This window comes from Notamacropus eugenii, chromosome X (assembly GCF_028372415.1).
Source record: "Notamacropus eugenii isolate mMacEug1 chromosome X, mMacEug1.pri_v2, whole genome shotgun sequence".
In the NCBI taxonomy this organism is placed as follows: Eukaryota; Metazoa; Chordata; class Mammalia; order Diprotodontia; family Macropodidae; genus Notamacropus; species Notamacropus eugenii.
The window spans coordinates 58,989,828-59,017,357 of record NC_092879.1 but is presented as its reverse complement, the minus strand read 5'-3'; positions in this window follow the sequence as shown (position 1 = coordinate 59,017,357).

Below are 27,530 nucleotides of genomic sequence, written 5' to 3'. Positions count from 1 at the left end.
ATAATCTGGAACCAGCCTTGCTTTTCAGCCTCATCTCCTGATCCTACCTTTGTTGCTCACAGCTTGGGTAAATTTCCGGCTTCCTGGGCCTCACTTTCCCTATTGGCCATTTGAGATGACTGGACTAAGTGGTCTTCTAGCCCTACCGCTAGGATCCTATGAAGAAAAATTCCCCCAAATCATTCTCCTGTCTCCTCTGCAACATGTACCTCATACCTGGAATACGCTCTCTCCTCCCCTCTTCATCTCTGCCTGTTGAAATTTTCCTCATCTTTCAAGGTCCAATTCAGGTGTCACCTTTTTTGACTCCTCTCTCCCATCCCCACCCCACCCGTCCAACACGGTTTCTAGATTGTGCTTTACCTGTGTCACTCCTTGTCTTGTCTTGCAGTTTTTAGGTGGAATGTAAGTTTTCTTTTCTTTTTTTTTTTTTTTTTATTTTTTTAATGTTTAACAATCACTGCCATACAATTGCGATTTTATCCCTCCCCACCCACCCCCCACTACCTCCCTCCCTCCCCACGACTGCATACAATTCTGTATAGATTCTACATATACTTTCCTATTGAGTATATTTTCACTATAGTCATGCTATGTAGTCAGACTAAGATAAATGAAAGAATCCGTATAACAAATCAGAACATGATACACAAACAGATACACATACACAAACATGATCTGCTACATTATGTGAGTGACTTCCATATTTCTCTCTCTGAGTGTGGAAGGCATTTTGCCTTGAGGTCCACCATTGGGATTTTTTTTTTTTTCAGAAGTTCTTGTGTTATTACAAAAATCTAAGTCTACCAGAAAAAGCTCTCACACACTGTGGTTGTTGCTGTGCATAGAGTTCTCCTGGTTCTGCTCCTTTCACTCAGCATCAGGTCATATAAGTCCTTCCAGGCCTCTCTGAAGTCTTCTTGTTCATCATTTCTTATGGCACAATAGTACTCCATTACATTCATATACCATAATTTATTCAGCCATTCCCCAATTGATGGACATCCCCTTGACTTCCAGTTTTTGGCAACTACATAGAGTGCTGCTATAAATATTTTTGTACATGTGGGACCCTTTCCCATTTTTATGATCTCTTGGGGATATAGTCCTAGTAGCGATATTGCTGGGTCAAAGGGTATGCACATTTTTGTAGCCCTTTGGGCATAGTTCCAAATTGCTCTCCAGAATGGCTGGATGCGCTCACAGCTCCACCAACAATGAATTAGTGTTCCAACTCTCCCACATCCTCTCCAGCATTTATCATTTTCTTGTTCTGTCATGTTTGCCAATCTTATAGGTGTGATGTGGTACCTCAGAGTTGTTTTGATTTGCATCTCTCTAACCAATAGTGATTTAGAGCATTTTTTCATATGATTATAGATAGCTTTAATTTCTTCCTCTGAAAATTGCCTGTTCATATCCTTTGACCATTTATCAATTGGGGAATGACTTGTATGATTATACATTTGGGTCAGTTCTCTATATATTCTAGAAATGAGGCCTTTATCCCCGAGCTTAGCTGTGAAAATTTTTTCCCAATTTACTACATCCCTCCGGATTTTGGTTGCATTGGGTTTGGTTGTGCAAAAACTTCTCAGTTTAATGTACTCAAAGTTATCCATTTTGCATTTCATAATGCATTCTATCTCTCCTTTAGTAAAGAATTCTTCCCTTCTCCATAGATCTGATAAATACACTGGAATGTAAGTTTTCTAAAGAGGCAGTAAATTGCAGTAGACAGGAGGACCCAGGTTCAATTTTTGCCTCAGACATTCACTAGCAGTGTGACCTTGGGCAAGTCACTTGCCTGTTTCATTTGTGGGTATGTGATGACCTCTAAAGCCCCCTTCAGCATTAAATCTATGATTTACCTAGTATAGAGAGAAAGCCTCAACCTCTGTGTCCATTTCTAGGTCTGGCTCTGTTACTCACTGCCCATGAGACCTTGGCCAAGTCTCCCTTTTTGGGCCTCAGTTTCCTCCTCTACAAAACAAAAAGGCCACACAAAACATAAAGCTCCCAAAGCCTCTGATTCTAACACTCCAAGACCTCATCCCTTTCAAAGAAACAGATCCCTCTCTGGAAGCATGTGTAGCTAACATGACCTAAGAAGTCAACACCTTTGGAGAGGAAAGCTGATTTACCTAAGAGAAGCCCAGGCTACTCCAACACAGTTGGCTCAACTTGATGACAGCATGCTGTGCAGGACAGATTATGGCACTGTCAACAGACAGTCCCAGCACTGCTCCAGTGCCAAAGCAGAGGGGAGAAGGTTAGACATGAACCAGGCAGGCCCAAGCAGCAAGTAGAAATCAGTCATGCTACCTTGGGGCTGCTGGTCTGACCATGTACTTCAGTTAACAACAAAGGCCACTCAATCTTAGCCCTAATAAGCAGACATGCCAGTATCACTCTTTTTTCAGGCATGGTCTTAGGGTTTCCCAGAACCATCAGATCTAGAAGGGACCACAGAGCTCATTCCATGCCACCTAGTGATTTTAGAGAAGGGGAGGCCCAGAGAGTTAAAGTCCTTCACTCAATAGTACATAAGTAGTAAACAACTCAGACACTTAGTAGCTGTGTGGCCTTGGGCAAGTCATTTAACCCTGTTTGCCTGAGTTTCTTCATCTGTAAAATGAGCTGGAGAAGAAAATGAAAAACCACTGTAGTACCTTTGCCAAGAAAACCCCAAATGCGGTCATGAAGAGTTGAAAATGACCAAACAACAAAAGTGAATAGCTGAGCCACAGCGCAAAGATGCAGAAGAAGAAAGAGCTCTGACTTGAGAGGCAGAAGACCAGGGTTCAAATCCTGCCTCTTATTGTTCCTGAGTGGTACTGGGTAAATCACTTCATTCCACTATATCTTAATTTCTTCTTCTATGAAATGACTTACAGATAGTTGTGGGGAAAGGTATGGGGGGAATAGAATAAAAGATACACTGAACTGGGCACTAGTGGGCCTCAAGGTGTGACTTTGCCTATGCTGGGAGGATACCCAAGTGAGACTAGCAAGAAGAGTCACTGCTCTCTTCACTATCCATTCTCTGAAGACACCCCTAGAAGGAGAAACCTGTGTGTTGAAGTGGGTACAAAATCCTTTCTGATTCCCCAGCAGGAATGTACCTGTTGGACATAGGGCATTGCCCAAAAAGCTGAGAAAAGTACCATATAACGGATTCTTTCATTTATCTTAGTCTGACTACATAGCATGACTATAGTGAAAATATACTCAATAGGAAAGTATATGTAGAATCTATACAGAATTGTATGCAGTCGTGGGGAGGGAGGGAGGTAGTGGGGGGTGGGTGGGGAGGGATAAAATCGCAATTGTATGGCAGTGATTGTTAAACATTAAAAAAATAAAAAAATTAATTAAAAAAAAAAACAGTCAAAAAAAAAAAAAAAAGAAAAGTACCATATAATGGAATGGCCCTCTACCCTAGGTTGGAGAGTGAGTTAAAGAGACAATTATGTTTGATGGCCCATTTTATATTTTCAAAATCATTACATGACAAGAGGATAAGGGCAGGTGCACCACAGGGGCATCTGTATTGATGAGTGGTTTAAGAAAAAACAGGGACTTTTCGGAGCCAAGATGGCGTAGTAGAAAGACGCACATACACATAGCTCCGAACCCACAACCCATAGAACAACTACAAAGAAGTAACTCACAGCGAATTCTGCACCCAGAGGCCACAGAACCTTGGAGCGAGGGAGATTTCTGTTCCGGAGAGACCTGCAAACCTCTCGTAAAAGGTCCTTCGTGCTGCAGACTGGGCGCCGGGACTGGGAGCTGAGTACAGCCCTGCCGTGGCTGCGGCACCGAGAGGAACAGATCCGAGCGGGGCTTCAGGGACGGGATCTCCAGCGGCCGCATAAGTACCTCCACCCACAGGTGACGGGGGTTGGTGAGAGAGTCCCTTTGGCAGGTCGAGGGGGGAGTGGGGTGCCCCCATGGCTCGGGCCCCCTCGGGAGACAGAAGCTGAGGGGCAGCGGCAGACCAGGGCTCTCCAAGCAGGCAGGAGCCTGGATCCATTGTTGAAGGTCTGTGCATAAACTCCCTGAGGGAACTGAGCCTGAGAGGCAGCCCTGCCCTCACCTGAGCATCTGAATTTAATCTCACACTGAATAGCAGCCCTGCCCCCGCCCAAAGCCCTGAGGCTGGAAGCAGCATTTGAATTTCAGACCCCAAACACTGGCTGGGAGGATCAGGAGGTGAGGTGGGTGTGAGGAAAATATTCAGAGGTCAAGTCACTGGCTGGGAAAATGCCCAGAAAAGGGAAAAGAAATAAGACTATAGAAGGTTACTGTCTTGGTGAACAGGCATTTCCTCCCTTCCTTTCTGATGAGGAAGAACAATGCTTACCATCAGGCAAAGACACAGAAATCAAGGCTTCTGTGTCCCAGCCCACTCAATGGGCTCAGGCCATGGAAGAGCTCAAAAAGAATTTTGAAAATCAAGTTAGAGAGGTGGAGGAAAAGCTGGGAAGAGAAATGAGAGACATGAAGTCAAAGCATGAACAGCAAATCAGCTCCCTGCTAAAGGAGACCCAAAAAAATGTTGAAGAAAATAACACCTTGAAAACTAGCCTAACTCAATTGGCAAAAGAGGTTCAAAAAGCCAATGAGGAGAAGAATGCTTTCAAAAGCAGAATTAGCCAAATGGAAAAGGAGATTCAAAAGCTCACTGAAGAAAATAGTTCTTTCAAAATTAGAATGGCACAGATGGAGGCTAAGGACTTTATGAGAAAGCAAGAAATCACAGAACAAAGCCAGAGGAATGGAAAAATGGAAGATAATGTGAAATATCTCATTGGAAAAACAACTGACCTTGAAAATAGATCCAGGAGAGACAATTTAAAAATTATGGGACTACCTGAAAGCCATGATTAAAAGAAGAGCCTAGACATCATCTTTCATGAAATTATCAATGAAAACTGCCCTGAGATTCGAGAACCAGAGGGCAAAATAAATATTCAAGGAATCCACAGAACACCGCATGAAAGAGATCCAAAAAGAGAAACTCCTAGGAACATTGTGGCCAAATTCCAGAACTCCCAGGTGAAAGAGAAAATATTGCAAGCAGCTAGAAAGAAACAATTCAAGTATTGTGGAAATACAATCAGGATAACACAAGATCTAGCAGCTTCTACATTAAGGGATCGAAGGGCATGGAATAGGATATTCCAGAAGTCAAAGGAACTAGGACTAAAACCAAGAATCACCTACCCAGCAAAACTGAGTATAATACTTCAGGGGAAAAATTGGTCTTTCAATGAAATAGAGGATTTTCAAGCATTCTTGATGAAAAGACCAGAGCTGAAAAGAAAATTTGACTTCCAAACACAAGAATGAAGAGAACCATGAAAAGGTGAACAGCAAAGAGAAGTCATAAGGGACTTACTAAAGTTGAACTGTTTACATTCCTACATGGAAAGACAATATTTATAACTCTTGAAACATTTCAGTATCTGGGTACTGGGTGGGATTATACACACACACATGCACACATGCACACACACATAGAGACAGAGTGCACAGAGTGAATTGAAGAGGATGGGATCATATCTTAAAAAAAAATGAAATCAAGCAGTGAGAGAGAAAGATATTGGGAGGAGAAAGGGAGAATTGAATGGGGCAAATTATCTCTCATAAAAGAGGCAAGCAAAAGACTCATTAGTGGAGGGATAAAGAGGGGAGGTGAGAGAAAAACATGAAGTCTACTCTCATCACATTCCACTAAAGGAAAGAATAAAATGCCTACTCATTTTGGTATGAAAACCTATCTTACAATACAGGAAAGTGGAGGATAAGGGGATAAGCAGAGTGGGGGGGGATGATAGAAGGGAGGGCAAGGGGAGGAGAGTGCAATTTGAGGTCAACACTCATGGGGAGGGATAGGATCAAAAGAGAATAGAAGTAATGGGGGACAGGATAGGATGGAGGGAAATATAGTTAGTCCTATACAACACAACTATTATGGAAGTCATTTGCAAAACTACACAGATTTGGCCTATATTGAATTGCTTGCCTTCCAAAGGGAAGGAGTGGAGAGGGAGGGAGCTAAAGAAGTTGGAACTCAAAGTGTTAGGATCAACTGTAATGTTCTTACCACTAGGAAATAAGAAATACAGGTAAAGGGGTATAGAAAGCTATCTGGCCCTACAGGACAAAAGAGAAGGCAGAGACAAGGGCAGAGAGGGATGATAGAAGAGAGAGCAGATTGGTCATAGGGGCAATTAGAATGCTTGGCGTTTGGGGGGGGAGGGGAGAAAAGGGGAGAAAATTTGTAACCCAAAATTTTGTGAAAATGAATGTTAAAAGCTAAATAAAAAAAAAATTTAAAAAAAAAAAAAAGAAAAAAAAAAGAAAAAACAGGGATGTGGGCAGAACTGCTAACCGGAGCGTGTGGGTATGGAGCATCAGCCCTCCACCCCTACCCTGAAAACCAGCACCTAGACAATTAACTGCTCCCTATGGAATTCTGGAAAGCTTTAGTGGGTTGGTTTGCACCTTGGTCCCTTAGCAGAGCTGCTCTTTCATTTCTGCCATCTGTGCCCATAGTTAAGTGGGTCCCCACAGGAACCAGAGAGGGAGGAGACTTGCAAACTTGTTCCAAGTAGCCAGTTGAGCAGGGATTGGCCCACCCGAGCTTACTTGCTCTGTTACAGAAAACCCCATGTAACTAACGAAGAAAAAGGATGGAGCCCCAGGAGGGAATGAGGAGGACTGGCAGTGACCCCCTGTTCTCACCCAAGGAAATTTGGTTTCACACCTTTAGAGAAAGCAGACTGGGCAAATTTCCATGATGGCTGGCCCCCAGGTGGTCTCCAGGGCAACAGTCCTCCAAGGCTCCCTCCTAATTCATCACTACTAAAAAAGTACAGTAGGCTTTTAAAGCAGTCTAACCCTCAGGGGCCAAAGGGGCCAATTCCCATTCACAATGTACGATGCAACACATTGGAGTCTCTTTTCATCCATTCTCATACTTACTACCTCTATTCAGGAGCAAATAAAAGAACACACAGAATGAACTCCATTAGTTGTGGGAGTGGCTGCTTGGTGCAGTGGAAAGAGCCCAGGCCCAGGAGGACCTAAGCTCAAACCCCATCTCTGATGCTTATTAGCTGTGTGGCACACATAGGGTCAGTTACTTTCCCCACTGTGGGCCTCAGTTCCCTCCTCTGTAAAATGAGGGGGTTGAACTAGTGAGGAAACTTATGACTCTCCAATTAAATTCAAACAATTACTAAGCACCCGCTACATGCATGATCTTAGGGAATCAAAGACAAATGAGACACAGGCTCTACTCTCAAGTAGCCTACAATCTAATGAAGACAGAAGGACTAATACCTAAGTATTCTGGCAGGGGTGATCAGAGGTTTGGGGACTCCCATGGAACAAGGAGGCAGAGCACATATTCAGTTCAATGAGATGTGGTCCAGTCCAGCAAAGCTGCCTCTATTGGCAAGGGTGTGGAAGGAAAAGAAATCCTCTCCCTGAGCAACCTCTTGCTAGAATTTCAAGGAAAATAAAGCACTGAAAAAGTTTCCCAAAAAGAGAAGAGAGCCAGCTCTTCTCAACTCCACCTGTAGGCCACAGAAGGGGGAATTCCTCCTGCTATGCTCAGTCACTCATCATCTTCAATTCAACCCCACTCCCCCAGTCAATGAAGACCAAATCAAGAGTCAAATCTCAGTCCAAGAAATCAATGAAGTGTTATTTCTTTCAGGTAATGGGGCAGCAAAAAGTTACCTTGTGGAATTCACCAGAATTGCAATCCAGGAAAGAAACAAGCTCTTCCCCATCATCTCAAGGATCTGTTGTTTCCTTAAGAGAAAAGAGGCTGGGCTCCTCTCCACTCATCTCGTGCCACCCCCACAGCATGCCGAAAGACAATGACAAGGCTGCCACTCGATAGGGGGCAAGAGCCCAAGCCAGAGGCTCTCGCTTCAGACTGGCATACAGCAGCTTGTTAATTACATATTTCCACTAGTGGTAGGAACTTCATTGTCTTTCTTGGTGACAATTTCACTTTGGATGCACAAAGAGGTCTGTGTGGCTCTGCTTAGCAACGTAGAGACTTAGTTCTGACACTTTTGTTTCTCTCTAGTCAGAGAACTAGCTCTTGAAATGCTATGGCTGCTGCTGCTACTAAAAAAACATTGTGGGGTTTTTTTTTCAGGCACTCAGTGCTTTGAATCATACAATTAGACAAGATTTTTCATCTACTATAAAAATTTTAAAACACTGTACCTTTTTCAAAGGAGTTTTATTTCTTAAGAGTTTCTTAAGAGTAGTCTGGGTCTACTAACTGGGCTTTCTTCTCATGTCTTTGGGACTTCTGAAAAATTTGATTGTTCACATGATTTGGGACTGAAGGGATCCTAAAGATTTATGAAGTCCAAGTCTTTCATTTTTTTTTCTTCAGACAGACTTGAGACTCAGAAAAATGTTGGAACTTGTCTAAGGTCTAACAGGTAGCAAGTAGCAGTCAGGATTCACAGCCATGTCAGAAGCTTAGAGTTTTAAGGCACTTTGAGGGACATTTAGTCTAACCCAGGTCTCTATCTCCTATCCTATGTTCCAAAGCAGTAAAGATATTCATTATTTTCAGCGCAAAGAAGCTAAAATAAAATATGCCTAGTAGACTTAGGGTGACTCACCCCAGCTCTTATATCTGCCTTTACCCTGATCTTGTCCACTCTCTACCAGAATCAATTCTGACTGAATCTGACTAATTCTGGGAAGGGAGGCTTTCAAAAGATTATAAAAAAGGAAATGACAAAAATGTTAAATGCCTCAGACATAAGACTGAATTAAAAATGAATATGCATCTAAGAGAAAAGATTTATTTTCCAGAGTTGGGAAGCTGAAGTGGAGATAACGCTAAGGTTATCTCCATTTGGCAAATGAGGAAACTAACATTCAAAGAATCCAAGCTACTTCCTCAAAGTTCCAGAGATAGAAAAGGTCAAAGCTAGTATCTGAACTCAGATCACCTCTGCTCTTTCCACTACATCACCTTCATTGCACAATCCTAAAACATGGGTCACTTCTGTGCTTTCCTGTCCCTCTGGCTCAATAAATGACCCATAAACATATTTTTTTGCAAAACCTGTATGAGTATTCTAAGAACTTTTCAATAATTTTAAGGTTGTTTTACCTACATGAAGTTTCCAATAAATTCTTTAAAATGTTTTGACCTAGAATTATTCACTTGGTAGACTATAAAATAAAATATCATAACTCAGTTCTCCATTTGATAGAGCAAAGTGTATTGCAGGGATGACTTCTGGAATAATAGTAATAACCATAAATCTCACATGTGTCATGGTAGAAAATGGCAATGTTTCACACTTCATTGTCAGTAGCCTCACTAGGAATACATTGGGCAGGTAACCAGTATAAGGGGGACTAAAAGTTAGGTTATATGACTAATGTGAAAATATGTTTAGTGTGAATGTATATGTAGAGCCCATATTGGATTGCATGCCATCTTGGGGAGGGGAGAGGAGGGAGGGAGAGAAAATTTGGAACTCAAAAGCTTGTGGAACTGAATGTAGTAAAATAAGAATAATTTTTTTTAAAAGTTAGGTTAGGCACTGGGTGGCTGGCATAGAAGTTAGTCAGGGGTGGGGAAGGATAGACGTTGGGGAGCAGGCAAGTGGCATCAAGGATAATCAAAATCAATAGGACAATGTTCAAAGCTGGTCCAGAGACAGAGGGTTCTAGTCCATTAGCTCTAACAGAGGTTCAGGCATGCATGGGCCAGTACCCTGGATAGCTCCGTGGAACAGAAAAGTTCTTCTATCCATGCCTAAAATCTAAATGAGGGTCTTTATCCATAGAAGCTCAAGTATATCCCATTGACTCCATGTCCTAGGACAAACTCTCTTGATATTAAAGAGACCTGACCAATTGATGTCAAGCTTAGAAATAAGGGAGATGTCCTCATTCCCTTTAGGGTTAGCGTTATATTTGTCTGAGAGGAAGACCATATTCTTCTGGTCTCATTTACAGCTAACTGGGGATGACCACATGACGTAGTGGACTGAACCTCAACAAGACCTGGTTTCAAACACCACCTCTGATAAATGATAGCTGTGTGACCTTGAACAAGTTACTCAACCCCTCAGTGCCCCAGGCAACTCACTAAGACTATGAATTGCAGAACAGGTATCAGTAGAGAGAGAAGCTCCCCAATGGGAATTCCCTACATCAATGAAATCATAGATCCAGTCCAAAAGGAAAACAGTGGTTTTCTGAACAGTTGTTCAGAGGGTACAGAATGCTGCTCAGGGTGAGGGAAGAGAGTGTTACATCCTTGTCATAACATCGTTCATTCCCTTGGGTAGTTTTCTCTTGAAACTGGGAGAACCTAGTTCAAGAAAAGACAAAGCACTCATCTTTCCAAGTTAAGTGGGAATAAAATCTGAAAGAATTATGGTCACAAAATAAGGAATCTCCTCTCAAACTGGTATAAAAAACCTGTGATACAAATCATGTTATGGAGCAACAGTTTGCCCAGTGATGATGAAGTGTCTGCTGGGCTTTGTCTCACTGACTGAAGGACCTGTTCTTAGAAGGGTTAAGGTCATCATCATTGCAGAGAGAGAGAGAGAGACAGAGAGAGAGAGAGAGAGAGAGAGAGAGAGAGAGAGAGAGAGAGAGAGAGAGAGAGGCAGAGACAGACAGACAGACAGACAGAACAGCCCACAAGCATGTCATACCTGCCACATGCCTGGAGAAAGGGAGGTAGGTCCAGTACAGTAGGGGAAAGACTGCAAAAAAGCCAAGAGCAGAGGGCTTTGGGGTGTTTCCATTCGGCTCTAATTTGAAGGACGCCCCTTGCTTTAATTACATTTTCATTTGGCCTCTTTAATTGTTTCCCCCTGGTGAAATACATGATGAAATGCTGCATGAAATGCTCTCGTGGTGAGCTCTTTGCCGCACAAGCTGCTCATTAGCTCTCGCTCCAGGTCACTGATATTTGTATCTAAATTACATGGATGATATACCAGAGACTTCTAGTATCTTCCAGAGACAGACAGATGGCTGCAGAAATAGTGGGTGATATCCAACCAGAATTGACTTTTCCTATGCTCTTGGGCCTTGCGATTACCGTCCCCCCCCCCCCATGTGACATCCATAGCAAAATGACTTTCAAAAAGCCTTGCAGTGGGAGAATCCATTTTAAAATATATTGAAAAATATGAGTGTGAAATCTCTCTTTGTACAAGAGGAGGTAAAAAGGGGGCCTCAAAGATATTTGCCCTCCCCCTCTGGAGGAACAAATCCTGGGCATTTATGTCACCAGAAGGACCCTCCAGACTTCAAAGAGGCCATGAGCACCATGATGTCAGCTGCTCTTTAACAGAAGCATGAAAGGACAAATTGATTGGTAAATACCCCAAATTAACATGATTATACAGGCACACCCCACATAAGGTGGCCTAAGCAATGTCTTTACACAATAGCATCATTAATGCTCTATAATTAAACCTCACCAGAATGTCACAAAGGCCCTGTAACAGCATTCAGATGATCGTCTGTTCAGAACATCTCGGTCCACAGGCACTTAGAGGTGGGCATTTCCACGGAGAGTAATGGGGGCGGAAGAAGGAGCTGTCCAGCTGCAGAAAATTTTGAGGAGCTGGAAGGGAGGGGATAAAAGCACGTATATATCTAAGGAAAGCTGTTGCTACCTCCTCTGTAGCCAGGCTCTAAATCAATTCTCTTATTCATTCTGTTTAGGCTGAGTTGTTAAATCCAGTACTGTCCTTGTTTTTAATACACATGCTGTTTTCACCTGTGGCCCCTGAGCTGAACACTCTGTGTCCCTAGCTCTTGATATGGATTTATTGTGGGAAGCTTCTGATACCTCCTTACACAGAGACCTCCTACTTGCCAATTCTCTCTTCTCCCCAGTCAGGGAGAGTCTTTATTCAGAAAAATAGAAGACCCTCAGCCTCAGTTCATGACAGGTCCATCGCTGGCCCTCATCAGAGGCAGAACAGGGAAGAAAAATCCAATCCATATCTAGCATTTTTCCAGTGGAACTAATTATCCTCATAATACTGCTTCACCAACATGGTGTCTTTATGGAACCAATTAACAATGTTCCCTCTATTCCCCTACACACATACACTGTAATCCAACTAGACTGGCTGATTTGCAGTCCCTTGAACATAACACACCATCTCTGTGTCTCTGCCTTCTGGCTGTCTCCCATGCCTGAAATGCTCTCTCGGCTTCTCTAGCTTCCTTCGAGGCTTACCTAGTTCAAGTCCTACCTTTATAGGAGGCATTTCCTAGTTTCCCCTCCCACACCACCTCTGTCAGCTGCCATTGTCTTCCCTTCTCAGTTTACCTCCCATCTTTTCTCTCTCCCTGAATCCCATCTCTCTCCTTCTCTTTTTTCCCTTCCCTTCTCCTCTATCCTATGTATGTAGTTACTTCTATGCTATATCCTCTGTTACAATGTAAGTTTCTTGAGGGCAGGGGCAATTATATCTTTCTACACACCTCCAATACATAATAAATATTTGAAAAATATTTGTACACTGTCTGAATAGCTTAAGATTGTTTTCAAAAGAAGAAATGTGAACCATCAACACCATGTGAAAGAACGCGAATTCCTAATAAGAGAAATGCAAATTAAAACAACCTGAGGTTTAACCTCATACCTAATCCAACAGCTAAAGATGACAAAAGACAGCAAAGGTAAGTTGTAGAGGGACTGTGGAAATGGGCACACTAATATACTGGAGCCACGAATTGATCCAACCATTATGAAACAATTTGGAATTGTTAAAAAAAAAAAAAGTCACTAACCAGTAATATACTAAGCACATGCTTCACAGAGGTCAAAGACAGATCACAAATTTCCATATTTATGAAAACATTTGTAGTAGCACTTTGTGGGGGCCAAAACCCAACAGCAAAAAAACCTAGAAAAAATGTACATTGGGAAATGGTTGAAGTGCTGTATATGAATATACACTGCACCATTTGGGAAATATTATTATGCCATTAGAAATGGCATATATGAAAAATTCAGATCAACTTGGGAAGACTTGCCTGAAATGATGTATGGCAAAGTCAGCAGTACCAGGAAGGATGGAAAGAAGCATATATTAAATACCTACTATGTGCCAGACACGATGCTGAGTGCTTTACAAAATTTCATCATATCCTCACAACAACTCTGGAAGGTAGGTGCTATTATATTCTATAGATGCTATTATAATCTGCCTCAGGAAACTGAGGCAGAGGTTAAGTGACTTGCCCAGGGTCACACAGTTAGTAAGTGCTTGAGGCTGGATTTGAACTCAGGTCTTCCTGATCCTACTCCAGAGCTCTTTCCACTGTGCCACCTAGATGCCTTTACGAGACTAGTAACCAGAAACAATGTTATGGAAAACAACACTGAAAGACTGGAAACTGATGCTAAGTAAAGCAAATGCAGCTGGTTAAACCACATACACAATGACTAGAAGAACCAAAATGGAAAGAGCAGTAATCATAAAACAATCAAAATTGAATGTTGTAAATCGTCAATAACAAGTTTGATCCCAAGAAAGAGACGTGAGAAGACATTTCCCCTTATTCCTTTACAGAGAAGAGGGGAGGTGATCTTAAAGTGTGGAACATTTCATATGATTGGGTCATTAGTTATAAAGGTTGGCTTTCTGAGACCAGTAAGGGGAAGGATCCAGGGGGAAATCTTGAGGATGGAAAAACAAAAGTTACCCATAAAAATCCATATATTACATATATGTGTACACACACACACACACAGGGAGACAGACTTTTGAATTCTGATCAATGTAACGACTGGAAAACTGATGGAGAAGCATGCCTCCCCCCTCTGAGAAGACACATGGTAGACTGAGGTGTGGAATGAGGCATACATTGCCACACATGGCCAACGTGTTGATTTTTTGTATTATTATGCTTATTATAAAGAAGGGGCCTAGATATGAGAGATGGAAGAGAAATAAGTAAAAACGGATAGTGACATTAGAAAAGTACATCAGTAAAGTAATTTTAAAATAGTGCTAAAGTTGTGTCAATAAGAAAATACTTCTTCAAGGTTTAATATGTTTTAGACCAAGGAAAGAGATTGGGAGCCAGAACTGGGTTCTAGTTGAGCCACTAACAGTTGTTAGAGCTACTGGCCATAGCTTTTCTCAGATTGAGACTGACTACTTTAATGGAAGACCTGGACAGTGATCATCCCCTAGATGAGGCTGGAGGAAGCAGGAGGAATCATGTAGGGCTGGCCAAGATGATTGCCCTGGAACAACAAGGTCCAAGTCCAGTATCAGTGAAAAGTCCAAGTAAGTTCAATGCCCAAAACAAGTTTCAAGGAAACCTCATCTGCTGAATTCAAGAAGAGACTCAGAGAGACTTGGAACATCGTGGTAACTTTCCACAAAAAGGATAGACCAAAGAGAGTCTGGCTGTGTTTTCCACAGCACCCAGAAGCAGTTTGACAAGGCCATTCACGACCCTTACAACAATGAGCAAGTCATTTTCCCTCTATGGACCTCAGGTTTCTACTCTATAACATGAGGGAGTTGGACTTGTAGTCCCCGAAGATCCCTTAAAGCTCTCAATTTCTGGAGCTAAGGTGCTTGAGATGAAGATGGAAGATGTCATGTTAGGGAAAGCCCCTAGAAAACAAGAGATTAAAATGGAGAAGAGGGAGTGCCATGTAGCTAAGGAATGAGAGGAAAAAGAATGCAGGCAAAGGAAGAAAATAGAAAAGCTTCAGACTGAAAAGTATGAAGAGGATGGAAGTTCAAAAAGAGAATGAACAAAATTCAATCACATAGATAGAGTTTATCATGGCATATGAAAAGACCCCCAATGAATGTGGAGAATACACAGAAATATTCACCCAAAACTTGGATCATGAAAATGACCAGGTGAGTAGGGGGCAGTCCAGATATTTTAACAATTTCTATCTCTCCATTGCCCTCACCTCCAGACTCCCTCAGAACCTTAAGGGGGAAAGCAGAGGAAGAATAGAAAGAAAGGGGCCATAGTGATAGACTGAGGGGGAAACAGTTACATGTCTGCAGAGGAGAAGAGGAATTGTGGCTCTGTATTCTTCTTAATTAGACCCTGGGCTTTAAAGAGACAATCAGCTGAGTTCTGATGCTAGTAATCAGTGCAGAACTGCCTCATAAACTTGCCCTCCTGGGATTTCGTGACAGAGGGCATGGAGAGCTACTGAGAATATGAAGAGACCAGGGTGAGGATGGCAATGCTGTCCTCTGACTCCAGACAGAGAGGGCAGATTCAGCTCCTGGGGTCACTAAACGTAGGCACACAGCACTCTTGATTTTTAAAATGTTTTTATTGACGTCTTTTTCTTCTATATATCACCATAGTTTCCTCTCCCTTCTCCTCCCATTCTACGTAACAAAAAAGTATTTTTTAGAATGAAAAACAAAGGAAAAACCAATTTAACTGATCAATACATTGGAAAAACTACAAATATGTGCAATGTGCAACATTTGTGGACCTCCTGAATCTGCAAAGGGTTGGGGTGGGAGTGACTTCTCATATCTCTTCTTTAGAAACGTGCCTGTTCTTCATATTTTTGCAACATTCACTTATGATTTTTCATGTGTCTGTTCTGTTTATATCATTGTAGTCATGGTGTATATTGCTTCCTTGGCTCTTGCTTCATTCCACATCAGTTCGTGTAGATCTTTCCATATTTCCTTATATTCTTCAGATGGCATTTCTTACAATACAGTAACATTCTGTTACATTCATATACCATAATTTGTTTAGCCATTTTTCCAATCTATGAGCATCAACTTCGTTTCTAATTCTTTGCTATCACAAAAAAAATGCTGCTATAAATATTTTGGTGTATAAGGGAACTTTCTTAGTTGACCTCCTTTGTGTATAAGTCTAGTAAGTGAATCTCTGGGTATGGATATTTTAGTCACTTTATTTGCATAATTCCAAATTGCTTTCCAAAACAGTTGTAGTGATTAATAATTCTACAAACAATGAATTATGTTTGCCAATTTAGAGGGTATAAGGTAAAATCTCAGGGTTATTTTGATTTGCATTTCCCTTATCACTGGTGATTTGGAACTTTTATAAGGTTCATAAATTGAAATATTTTGAAAACTGTTTGTCCATATCCTTTGGCCAGTTATCTATTATGGAATGATAAATAGGTTGGTAGATAGATAGATGACAGACAAATAGATAGACAGACAGCTGTTAACTATATATCCTGGATACCAAACCTTTATCAGAGAATCTAACACAAAGAATTTCTTACCAAGTAGTCTGTGCAGAAGCTTTTCAATTTCTCTTTCTCTTTTGTAATTGCCTCTTGCCCTTGTTTGGTTAAGAATACATCTCTTACCCATAGCTGTGAGAGATATATCATCAGTTTCTCTTCTAATATTTTTGTGGTATGATCTTTCATATTAAGGTTCTCACATTCAATTAGAATGTACTGAAGAATATGGTATAAGGTGTTGGTCTAAGTTTAACTTCTGCCACACTGCTTTCTAGTTTTCCCAGCAGTTTTTATTAAATGGGGAATTCTTTCCTAAGAAGTTTATGTTTTCCAGTTTATCAAGTTCCATTGTATCTCAATATTCCTTGCCCTAGGCTATTTCAATGATCTATTTCTCTATATTTTAACCAATACCATATGATTTTTATGACTATTACTTTACAATACAATTTGAGATCTGGAGGTGCTATTTCCCCTACTTTTTTCCCCTCATTTCTCTTGATAGCATACATCTTTTGTTTTTCCAAATCAGTTATTATTTTATCAAATTCTATAAAATATCACATTGGTAATATATTGGTACAGCATTAAAAATGTAAACTAACTTTGGTAGCATTATCATTTTTATTGCATTGACATGGCCCAGCCATGGGCACTGAATATTTCTCCATCTACTTAAGTTGTTCTTTATTTCATTAAAGAGAAAACTGTAATTGAATCTCTACAATCTTTTGTGTATTTTGGTATATTACACCTCAGATAATTTATGCATTTCTCTTTCTAAGAATTCCTCTTGGATTTTGTTATTATTAGAGAGAAATGAAGTTGATGGAGGATTTGTTTTCTAAACTGTAACTGTTGAAACCATTGTCTCAATTAGTTTATTTGCTGATTTCCTAAAATTTTTCCAAATAACCTATCATATCATCAACAAATAAGGACAATTTTATCTCCTCCTCATTTATCTTTGTGCCTTTAATTTCTTTTTCTTGTCTTATTGCTATAGATAACATTTTTAGAATTAAATCAAATAAGAAGAGTGGTCATCCTTTCTTTTCTCTTATATTTATTGGAAAAGGGTTTAATGGATCCCAATTGCATATGGCTGGGTTTTTGTTTTAGATAGATATTTTTTATGTTAAAAAAAAGATTCCTTTATGTCTCTACTTCACAGGATTTTTAGGAAAAGTGTTGTACATTATCAAAGGTTTTCACCATATTTATTGAGATAATCAAGTTGATTTTGTTTTTAATATAATTATGTTAATTGTTTTCCTAAAGATGAACCATTCTTCCATCCCTGGTATAAATCCAACTTGACTATAATGGATGATTTCTTGGATAAACCACTAGTCTGTTTCACAGCATTTTATTTAAAAATTTTGAAGTTGATATCCATTAACAATATTACTCTCTAGCTCCCCTTTGTGTTTTATCCTTCTCTAGTTTAGGTATTTGAACTATATTTATCTCATAAAAAGAATCTGGTAAGGTGATTTCTTTCTCAGTTTTTGAGATTAAGTTATGTAGTATGTCTGCTAATTAATATTGAAATGTTTGATAGGATTCTCCCATCAAGTCATCAGGACCAGGAGATTCCCCCCCGCCCCTCACCTTCGGTACTTTCTTTATAACTAATTCTGATTCATTTTCTGATGTTGGCCCTAAGATCTTCTGTTAGACTATTGTTTATTTTGAAAGTATTCCTCTATTTCTTTTGTGTTCTCAGTTTTGCTATTGAATGGGGAATCCTTTCCTAAGAAATCTATGTTTTCTGGTTTATTAAGTCCAATTGTATCTCAATATGCCTTACCCTAGGCCGTTTAATTGATCTATTTCTCTATGTTTTAACCAATACTATAATTATGTGGTAGATTCTGACTTTTTTAAATTTCCGATTTTGTTGTTAATTCACCTTGTTTGCTATTTTGTTTACTTGATTTTTTTTTTACTTTTTCTTTCTTATCAGATTGGCTAAAGATTAAACAGTTTTGTTAGCTTTTTCAAAGAACTACCTTTTAGTTAGTTTTGTTTTCCATTTCTATAGTATTTTTAACTTCTAACTTATTTAGTTCTCCTCAAATTTTAATATATATTCTTTTATGCCCATTTAAGGTTTACTTGACTTTCTTATTTTTTTTAAATGAATGATCAGTTAATACTCTTTTTTTTCTATTTTCTAGTGTACTTTTGTAGAGATATGATTTTTTCCTTCTGAAGACTGCTTTAGCTCCATCCCCAAAACTCTGGTATGCTGTTTCACCATTATAATTTTCTTACACATAATTTGTTGTTTCTATGATTTGTTCTTTGAGCTAGTCATAACAGGATTTCATTGTTAAGTTTCCCTTTGGTTCTGTGTCTTTTGCCTGTGCTCCCTGAACTAATTACTATTTTTACTGCATTTTGTGTCATAAAGTATGGATTTATAATTTCTGCCTTTTTACATTTTTTGCAATCTCTTTGTGCACAAATGCATGGTCAATTTTTGTAAAAGTTCCACACAGTACTGAAAAATATGTATATTCTTACACGATATTACACAATTCTTACACTTAGAAAATACTATATTATTTTACCTCTAGTTTCTCCAGCAATTTGTTGTTCTATATTTTTCTTGTTTCTTTCATTAGATTTAGCCAAAACTGAGATATAAACACCGAAATTTCCTGTCATTGTTGTGTTACTAATGTCTTTTTGTACTTCAGTTGAGGTTTCTTTTATTAACTAAGATTCTAAGACATTTAGAGTACCTAAGTTTAACATTAATACTGGTTTGTTGTCTATCGTTCTTTTCAGCATAATATAGTTTTCTTCTTTATACCTTATTGTATTCTGAATATTTGCTTTTTGCTTCATCTTATAGTATGATTGTAACTTCTGCTTTTGTGGTTCTATTTGATGAACAGTAAAAATTTTCCAGCCCCTCATTTTTATTCTATGCATGTCTTTTTTTTTAATGTGCTTCTTGTAGACAGCTTTGTCTTCTGATTCAAGCTATGACTCTTTTTTTCATGTTTTAATTGTTTCATACATTTAAAATTATAAGAGTTAGGTTTATATTATTCTCCATTTCTCTTAAATGTTGGAGTTTCTGAGATTAGAATTTTCCTTCTTCTGCAAACACAATAAAATGTCTTTTTGGTTATTTTAACTTAATCTATTTTAATATATTCCCATGGCGGAGCCAAGATGGCGGAGTAGAAACACACAAATACACTAGCTCTGAACCCACAGCCCATGAAATATCTGTAGTAAAGAGCCACTAATAAATTCGGGAGCAGGAGAAGCCACATAATAGTGGAGTGGATAAGATTTCTGTTCCAGAGGAACCTGCAAACCTCTCGCAAAAGGTCCGTCGCACTACGGACGTGGAGCCCAGCCCAGCCCTGCCCCGCCCCGACACTGAGAGGAGAAGATCCGAGCGGACTTCAGGGACGGGATCTCCAGTGGCCCCGCGGGTCCCTCCACCCACAGGTGACAGGGGTCGGTGAGAAGGTCTCTTTGGTGGGTCGAGAGGGGAGTGGGGTGCCCCCATAACTCAGGCCCCCTCGGGAGGCAACAGCAGAGGCGGGAGCAGACCAGGGCTCCCCAAGCAGGCAGGAGCCTGGATCCATTGTTGAAGGTCTCTGCATAAACCCCCTGAGGAAACTGAGCCTGAGAGGCAGCCCTGCCTCCACCTGAGCACCTGAACATAATCTCACACTGAATAGCAGCCCTGCCCCCGCACTGAGGCTGGGAAGCAGCATTTGATTCTCAGACCCCAAGCACTGGCTGGGAGGACCAGGAGGCGAGGTGGGTGTGAGAGAATATTCAGAGCTCAAGTCACTGGCTGGGAAAATGCCCAGAAAAGGGAAAAAAAACCAAGACTATAGAGGGCTACTTTCTTGGTGAGCAGGTTTCTCCTCCCCTCCCTTCTGATGAGGAAGAGTGATGCTCACCATCAGGGGAAGACACGAAAGTCAGTGCTTCTACATCCCAGCCCACTCAATGGGATCAGTTCTGGGGAAAGGTCTTAAAGAGCCCAAACAATTTTCAAAATCATGATAGAGAGGTGGAGGAAAAACTGGGAAGAGCAATAAAAGACTTGCAAGCAAAGTATGAACAACAAATCAGCACCCTGCTAAAGGAGACCCAAAAAAATGCGGAAGAAAATAACACCCTGAAAAATAGGCTAACTCAATTGGCAAAGGAGGTTCAAGAAGCCAATGAGGAGAAGAATGCTTTCAAAAGCAGAATTAGCCAAATGGAAAAGGAGATTCAAAAGCTCACTGAAGAAAATAGTTCTTTCAAAATTAGAATGGAACAGATGGAGGCCAATGACTTTATGAGAAACCAAGAAATCACAAAACAAAACCAAAAGAATGAAAAAATGGAAGATAATGTGAAATATCTCATTGGAAAAACAACTGACCTGGAAAATAGATCCAGGAGAGATCATTTAAAAATTATGGGACTACCTGAAAGCCATGATCAAAAAAAAGAGCCTAGACATCATCTTTCATGAAATTATCAAGGAAAACTGCTCTGAGATTCTAGAACCAGAGGGCAAAATAAATATTCAAGGAATCCACAGAACACTGCCTGAAAGAGATCCAAAAAGAGAAACTCCTAGGAACATTGTGGCCAAATTCCAGAGTTCCCAGGTCAAGAAGAAAATATTGCAAGCAGCTAGAAAGAAACAATTCAAGTATTGTGGAAATACAATCAGGATAACACAAGATCTAGCAGCTTCTACATTAAGGGATCGAAGGGCATGGAATAGGATATTCCAGAAGTCAAAGGAATTAGGACTAAAACCAAGAATCACCTACCCAGCAAAACTGAGTATAATACTTCAGGGGAAAAATTGGTCTTTCAATGAAATAGAGGACTTTCAAGCATTCTTGATGAAAAGACCAGAGCTGAAAAGAAAATTTGACTTTCAAACACAAGAATGAAGAGAACCATGAAAAGGTAAACAGCAAAGAGAAGTCATAAGGGACTTATAAAAGTTGAACTGTTTACATCCCTACATGGAAAGACAATATTAGTAACTCTTGAAACTATTCAGTATCTGGGTACTTGGTGGGATTACACACACACACATGCACATGCACACACTCATAGAGACAGAGTGCGCAGAGTGAATTGAATAGGATGGGATCATATCTTAAAAAAAAAAATGAAATCAAGCAGTGAGAGAGAAATGTATGGGAGGAGAGAGGGAGAAATGGAATGGGGCAAATTATCTCTCATAAAAGAGGCAAGCAAAAGATTTTTTTTAGTTTGGGGAAAAAGAGGGGAGGTGAGAGAAAAAAATGAAGTTTACTCTCATCACATTCCAGTAAAGGAAGGAATAAAATGCACACTCATTTTGGTATGAAAACCTATCTTACAATACAGGAAGGTGGGGAACAAGGGGATAAACAGGGTGGGGGGGACGATGGAAGGGAGGGCATGGGGAGGAGAATGCAATTCAAGGTCGACACTCATGGGGAGGGACAGGATCAAAAGAGAGAATAGAAGTACTTGGAATCAGGATAGGATGGAGGGAAATATAGTTAGTCTTATATAACATGACTATTATGGAAGTCATTTGCAAAACTACACAGATTTGGCTGATATTGAATTGCTTGCCTTCCAAAGGGAGGGGGAGGGGAGGGAGGGAGGAAAAGAAGTTGCAACTCAAAGTTTTTGGAATAACTGTCAAGTTCTGTTCTTGCCGCTAGGAAATAAGAAATACAGGTAAAGGGGTATAGAAAGTGATTTGGCCCAACAGGACAGAGGAGAGGATGGAGACAAGGGCAGAGAGGAATGATGGAGAAGAGAACGGAGTGGAGATGGGGGCAATTAGAATGCTCGGTGTTTTGGGGTGGGGGGAGGGGACAAGGGGGGAGAAAATTTGGAGTCCAAAAATTCTGTGAAAATGAATGTTAAAAGTGAAATAAATAAATAAATAAATAAATAAATAGATGAATGAATGAGTATATTCCCACTATATTCCTCCCCTGTCCCCCATAATCTTCTCCGAAATTTGTTACCCCTTTCTCCAGTTTTGGAGTTTTACTTATTAGTTCCTTTTGCTTGCTTGTTTTATCTAGTTATTTCTTTCTCTCCTTTTTTTCCCTTCTCAGTTAAGTAGTCAAATAGAATTCTAACTCTCCTCCCCTTCAAATTATTTTGTCCTTGAGTTTTTGAAAATTTCATTTTATACACCTTTTTCTAAAAAAGGATTTCTTTCTCTTCTCATTATTATCTTACTTTACTGTCTATTCTAGACTTTTATTTTTTGGTTCATGACCCTGTTTTTAGTCTCCATATTCCTTACAGAATTAAAATTTCTGTGTATTCCATCTTCTAAACAGTTTCTACATTATTGTCTTCTTGATATTATATTCTAGCCCCTTTTGTTCTATTCTGGATTTTTTTTTCTTAGAAATATCAACTCTTACAGGTGACAGAGAGGCTGCTGCCCCAAGGTAGGAATTTTCCTATATCCTTTCTTGAGCAGCTCTTTTACTGACCTTTGTCTGCTTCTTGATCATTTTTCCCCACTTGTCTCAAAAGCTCCTCCCTGCGTCCATGTCCTATCACTTTTCTGGATGTCAGGTGTCCCCAGGAGCTCTGATTCCCTTTCTCCTGAGGCAAAATGAGTGGTGTCTCTGCCCAATCCCTGCAGCTCACATCCATTGTTGATGCCCATGTCTTTTCATAAAATGTCTCTCTTCTCCCAAAGGAGTATTCATCAATGGTACCTTCTCCGACAACTAAAACAAGATTGTACCACTTCTCTCCATCTTCTTCAGTCTCACCTCCTTCCCATTCTACTGTGATCTCTCTTTTTCCAGGGAGATTATAGGATTCCTTTTCCTTCATTGTTAGTCTTTCATTTGATTAAGGCACATCACATATTCCCCTCTATCTTCTTCTATTCATCCTCTAATTATTTAATTTAGCAACATACACACACACACAAAAAAAAAAGAATGTTGTTGATTCACCTGTAGGCAGAGTGTTTTGAAGTCCGGTTTGTGATATTTCTGACCAGTTTCTCACCATTGTATCTATTTCACTTCTGCATTCACCTTTGGCTCATTCTGTGCAATTAAAAAGAATTTTCTTAGTAGTTTCTCTTATTTTTTGTTGTTGTAATTGGTTGCTATATTTATTTTTTTTATTTCTGTTCCCTGGGGTGCTTTAGGAGCAAATAATTTCTTCAGGTCTTGTTTTATTTCTAAGAATCCTTCAAATGCCTCTTTTTTATTAAACACTCACCTTTTTATTTATGGATAGACTCAGATCTGCAAAGTAGGTCACCTTGGGCTGCCTCTTGAGCTCCTTTGCTCTAACACAAAATTCCATTACCTCCCATAGTTCCTGGTCGGCACAGAATAGTCTTGTGCTATTTGAATTTCCTTTTCTTTATATTTGAACATCTTTCTCCTGGTCACTTGTAGAATTTGTTGTTTGTAAAATTATTCAACTTAACCATTATTTGTCTTGGAGTTTGGGGCATAGGTTTGTTTTGCTTTGATATTTTGTGGGTGCTATCTGTAGATTCTTTCAGTTATCATTTTGTCTTCTTCATTCAAAAGTCCCGGGCATCTTTCTTATATTATCTCTGGATTATGATGTTCAGGGTTTTTTTTCTGGGAGACCTATAATCTTTAAGTTGTTTCTGTACATGCTGTCTTTGAGATCATTTTTTTGTGTATATGGACATGCTTTTTTTCAGTATTATTGCTTTTGGCTTCTCTTTTCTTAGACTGACTTTCACATCTGTATTCCCAATTTCTTTTGGATTCTTGGTGATTCAAGTTTCTCTATTCTGCCAATTATTTCTACTGTACAGAACATAAATTCTGCTTTCACAATTTCTTTTTATCTTTTAAACCATCCAGGAATATTCTGCTGTAGTCTCATGCTCTCTTAAGAATCCATACCTCATCATGTATGGATTTATTTTTCTTTGTCTTACAATATTTGTTCATAGATGTTTCAATTCATTTTCTTAATCTGGAGATCGTATTCTCTTCTGTTGTTAATATCTTCCCTATTGACTTATATGCTTATATTCAAGGATTTTAATTGTTTTCTTCCTCTAAAAATCTTTAGCAACTTCTATCTTTTCCTCTGTTTTCCTCTTTGTCCACTTTCAGACTCCTCCTTAGGTGGTGGTTTCCCTAGGAGCTAGATCTCAAAGCATCTCAGCCTCCTCACACACCAGGCAATTCACAGTTCATCAGCCTTAGTCTCTGCTCCAAGTGACTTTTGGTGGGACAGAATAGGCCCCAATTCCATATTAGGCTCGTTCCCTCAGGCAGACACATATCCATCCCCCTTTTCCAGCTGTTCTAAGTTTATTGCTCCCTGAGCTAAATCACCCTTGTGATGCTTGAAGAACAGAGCATTTAACACCTGGAGAAAGTAGAAGGACCCTAAGGAATATGTATTGGGACCAAACAAGTCCTTGACATTCTACAAGTGTATGGAGCCCTGCCCTCCCAGAAAATCCTACATCATGATATAAGGTAGAAACAATGAATCAAGAGATACTGTTGTGAGTGTATATGTGTGTGTGTGTGTGTGTGCTGACATATACATATATATACAGGAGGGAGAGAGGGAGAGAGAGGGAGAGAGAGGGAGAGGGAGGGAGAGGGAGGGAGAGGGAGGGAGAGGGAGGGAGAGGGAGGGAGAGGGAGGGAGGGAGAGGGAGACCGACCTGCTGGCCCCTGTTCTCAATGCTTACAAATATGTTCAGGTAGACCCTAGGTCTGAAAAACTCTTCCATGATCCTACCATTCCCTCAAGCTATCATCCAATATCTCTAACATTTCTCTGCTAAACCCAGAAAATGCTCTCATCATGGACTTGCTGCCTGCGTATTCTTTAGCACCAATTCATCCTCAACCCTTGCAAATCTGGGTTTTGCCTTCACCATTTTATCAAAATAGCTTTTGCAAAGGTCATCTTTTCTTTTCTAAATCCATTGGCCTCTTCTGTCTCTATTCCACCCCACTCCCATACTCCCTGTTTCCTTTATTCTTCTGACATTGTCATCTCCTGGTCCTTCTTCAAATGAAATGATATTTGTAAATATGAATTTGGGGACAGCTAGGTAGTGCAGTGGATAGAGCACCAGTGCAGGAGTCAGGAGGAACTGAGTTTAAATCTCACCTCAGACACTTGACACTCACTAGCTGTGTGACCTTGGGCAAGTCACTTAACCCCAATTGCCTCATCCTAGGTCATGTACAGTCATCCTGATGAATGTCTGGTCAATGGTCACAGAGGGCTCTGGAGGAGAAGTGAGGCTGGTGACCTGCACAGCCCTGCCTCACTCAAAGCAAAGTCAAGTGCAAGTCAGGTCATGATTTCTCTGATGGCATGGTCTTCTTCGGCAACGAAGGACGAACACACATATTTGTAGATATAACAAATGAGATTACAGATTAAATGATATCATAACTGTAAAGTGGTTCGCATAATCCTTGGCAGAGAATAGACATTTCTTGCTCCCTTCCTTACTCATCTGAATGTTCCTTCTCTGAACCTTTAGCATCCTCCTGATCTCAGTGTAGGTGTCCCCCCAAGGGCTCTCCTAGAACCTCTTCTTTTCTTCTTTGATGATTTTATCTCCTACCAAATATTCAATTGTCACTTTTAAACAGCTGGATCACAAGTTTATTGACTCTTTCCTGTATACTTGAACATTTCCAATAGTGGTGCATATATACAATGAGATGGCCCATCAGCCATTCAAACTCAGTGTGTCCCAAATGGACCTTGTCACCTTTCCTGCTAACCTTTCACTCCTTTCAACTTCCCTATTGTGTTGGTAGCACCACAATGTGTCCAGTGACCCAAACTTGAAAGCTTAGATTTACCTTTGACTCTTCTCTTGCTCTAATCCTCCCCGAAATCCAATCTACTGCTTTACTCTACCAATTCTACCTCTACTTGCATCTTTCATATTTGACCCCTACTCTCTACTCACATACCTAAAAACCCCAAAGTGGGGTCATGGAGAATCAGACATGATTGAAATGATGGAACAACTGTTATGCTAATTCAGCCTCTCATCACTTCTCACCAGAGCTACTCAAAGAGCTTCTGATTGATCTGTCTCCCCTTTCCCATCCATCTTCCACACAACTGCCAAAGTAACCTTTTCAAGGCAGAAGTCTGACCATACTGCTTTCCTGCTCAAAAAACCTTCATGAACTCCCTAATTGTTTCTAGACTAAAACAGAAACTCCTTAGCCAAGCATTCAAGGCCTAGCACAATCTAGCTTAAACTCACCAGTCCAACTTCAATGCAATTCCTAGTACCTGGCATACACTTTGTACTAGACTCAAACTGGACCAGTAACTATTGTCATGAGTGGACAAGCAGTTGGCCACCCACATGTATCTGTGAAGGTCTGGACTGAAGATTCACTTTGCATTTACATCCCTCAAAGTCTTTCTCTTCTTTCAAGGCTCATGCCAGGTACTACCTTTTCTGTGAAGCCTGCCCTAATCCTTAAGAGTTGCAAGTATTCTAATTCGCACTCATATCTTCCTAGATCCCTTTCCCTGGATTCTTCCTTTGATCCCTTCCCATTCTAGCATGTATTACATTCATGTCTCCCCATCAATCCCCTCCCCACCTAAACTCTTACTGCCAAAGACAATGGTTTTTTCTTAAAGTGTATAATTCCAGGATTTGGCATCCAAAAAATGTTTTATGGGAATTGTTGAATTGAGAAAGCACTAACTAACCAGCTAGTCAGACTTGGACCACCTACTTTCCCTAGTGGCAGTAGATCCGACTCAGCATCCCCCAAATAGTAGCAGATTTCTGCTTTGGACATCCAGGACCCCACAGTGACTACCTATATGACCTTAAATGAGATACTTCCCCTCTCTTGGCCCTTCCCTTTTCTGAATAATTAAACTAATTCAAACAGATGAGCTTTAAGATTTTTTTTCACTCCTAACATGCCATCTTTTTGTTCTGTTCTTATTTGAAAAGAATCAAAATTAATTGCTTGGTGAATAGCACTTGTTTAACAGTGCATAAAATTCATAAAATGCATTCATCTCAATTTTACTTTCTGCTGTTGGATAATTGTTCTTAGGAAACAGGAGGCTGATTGATCATTTGTGTGTTGCACAAATATTTTGGAGATCTGGGAGCAGACATGGTACAACGGAAAGAGCACTAGACTACAAATTAGGACAGCAAGCACTGTTGCTAACATGATTCAGAACCCTG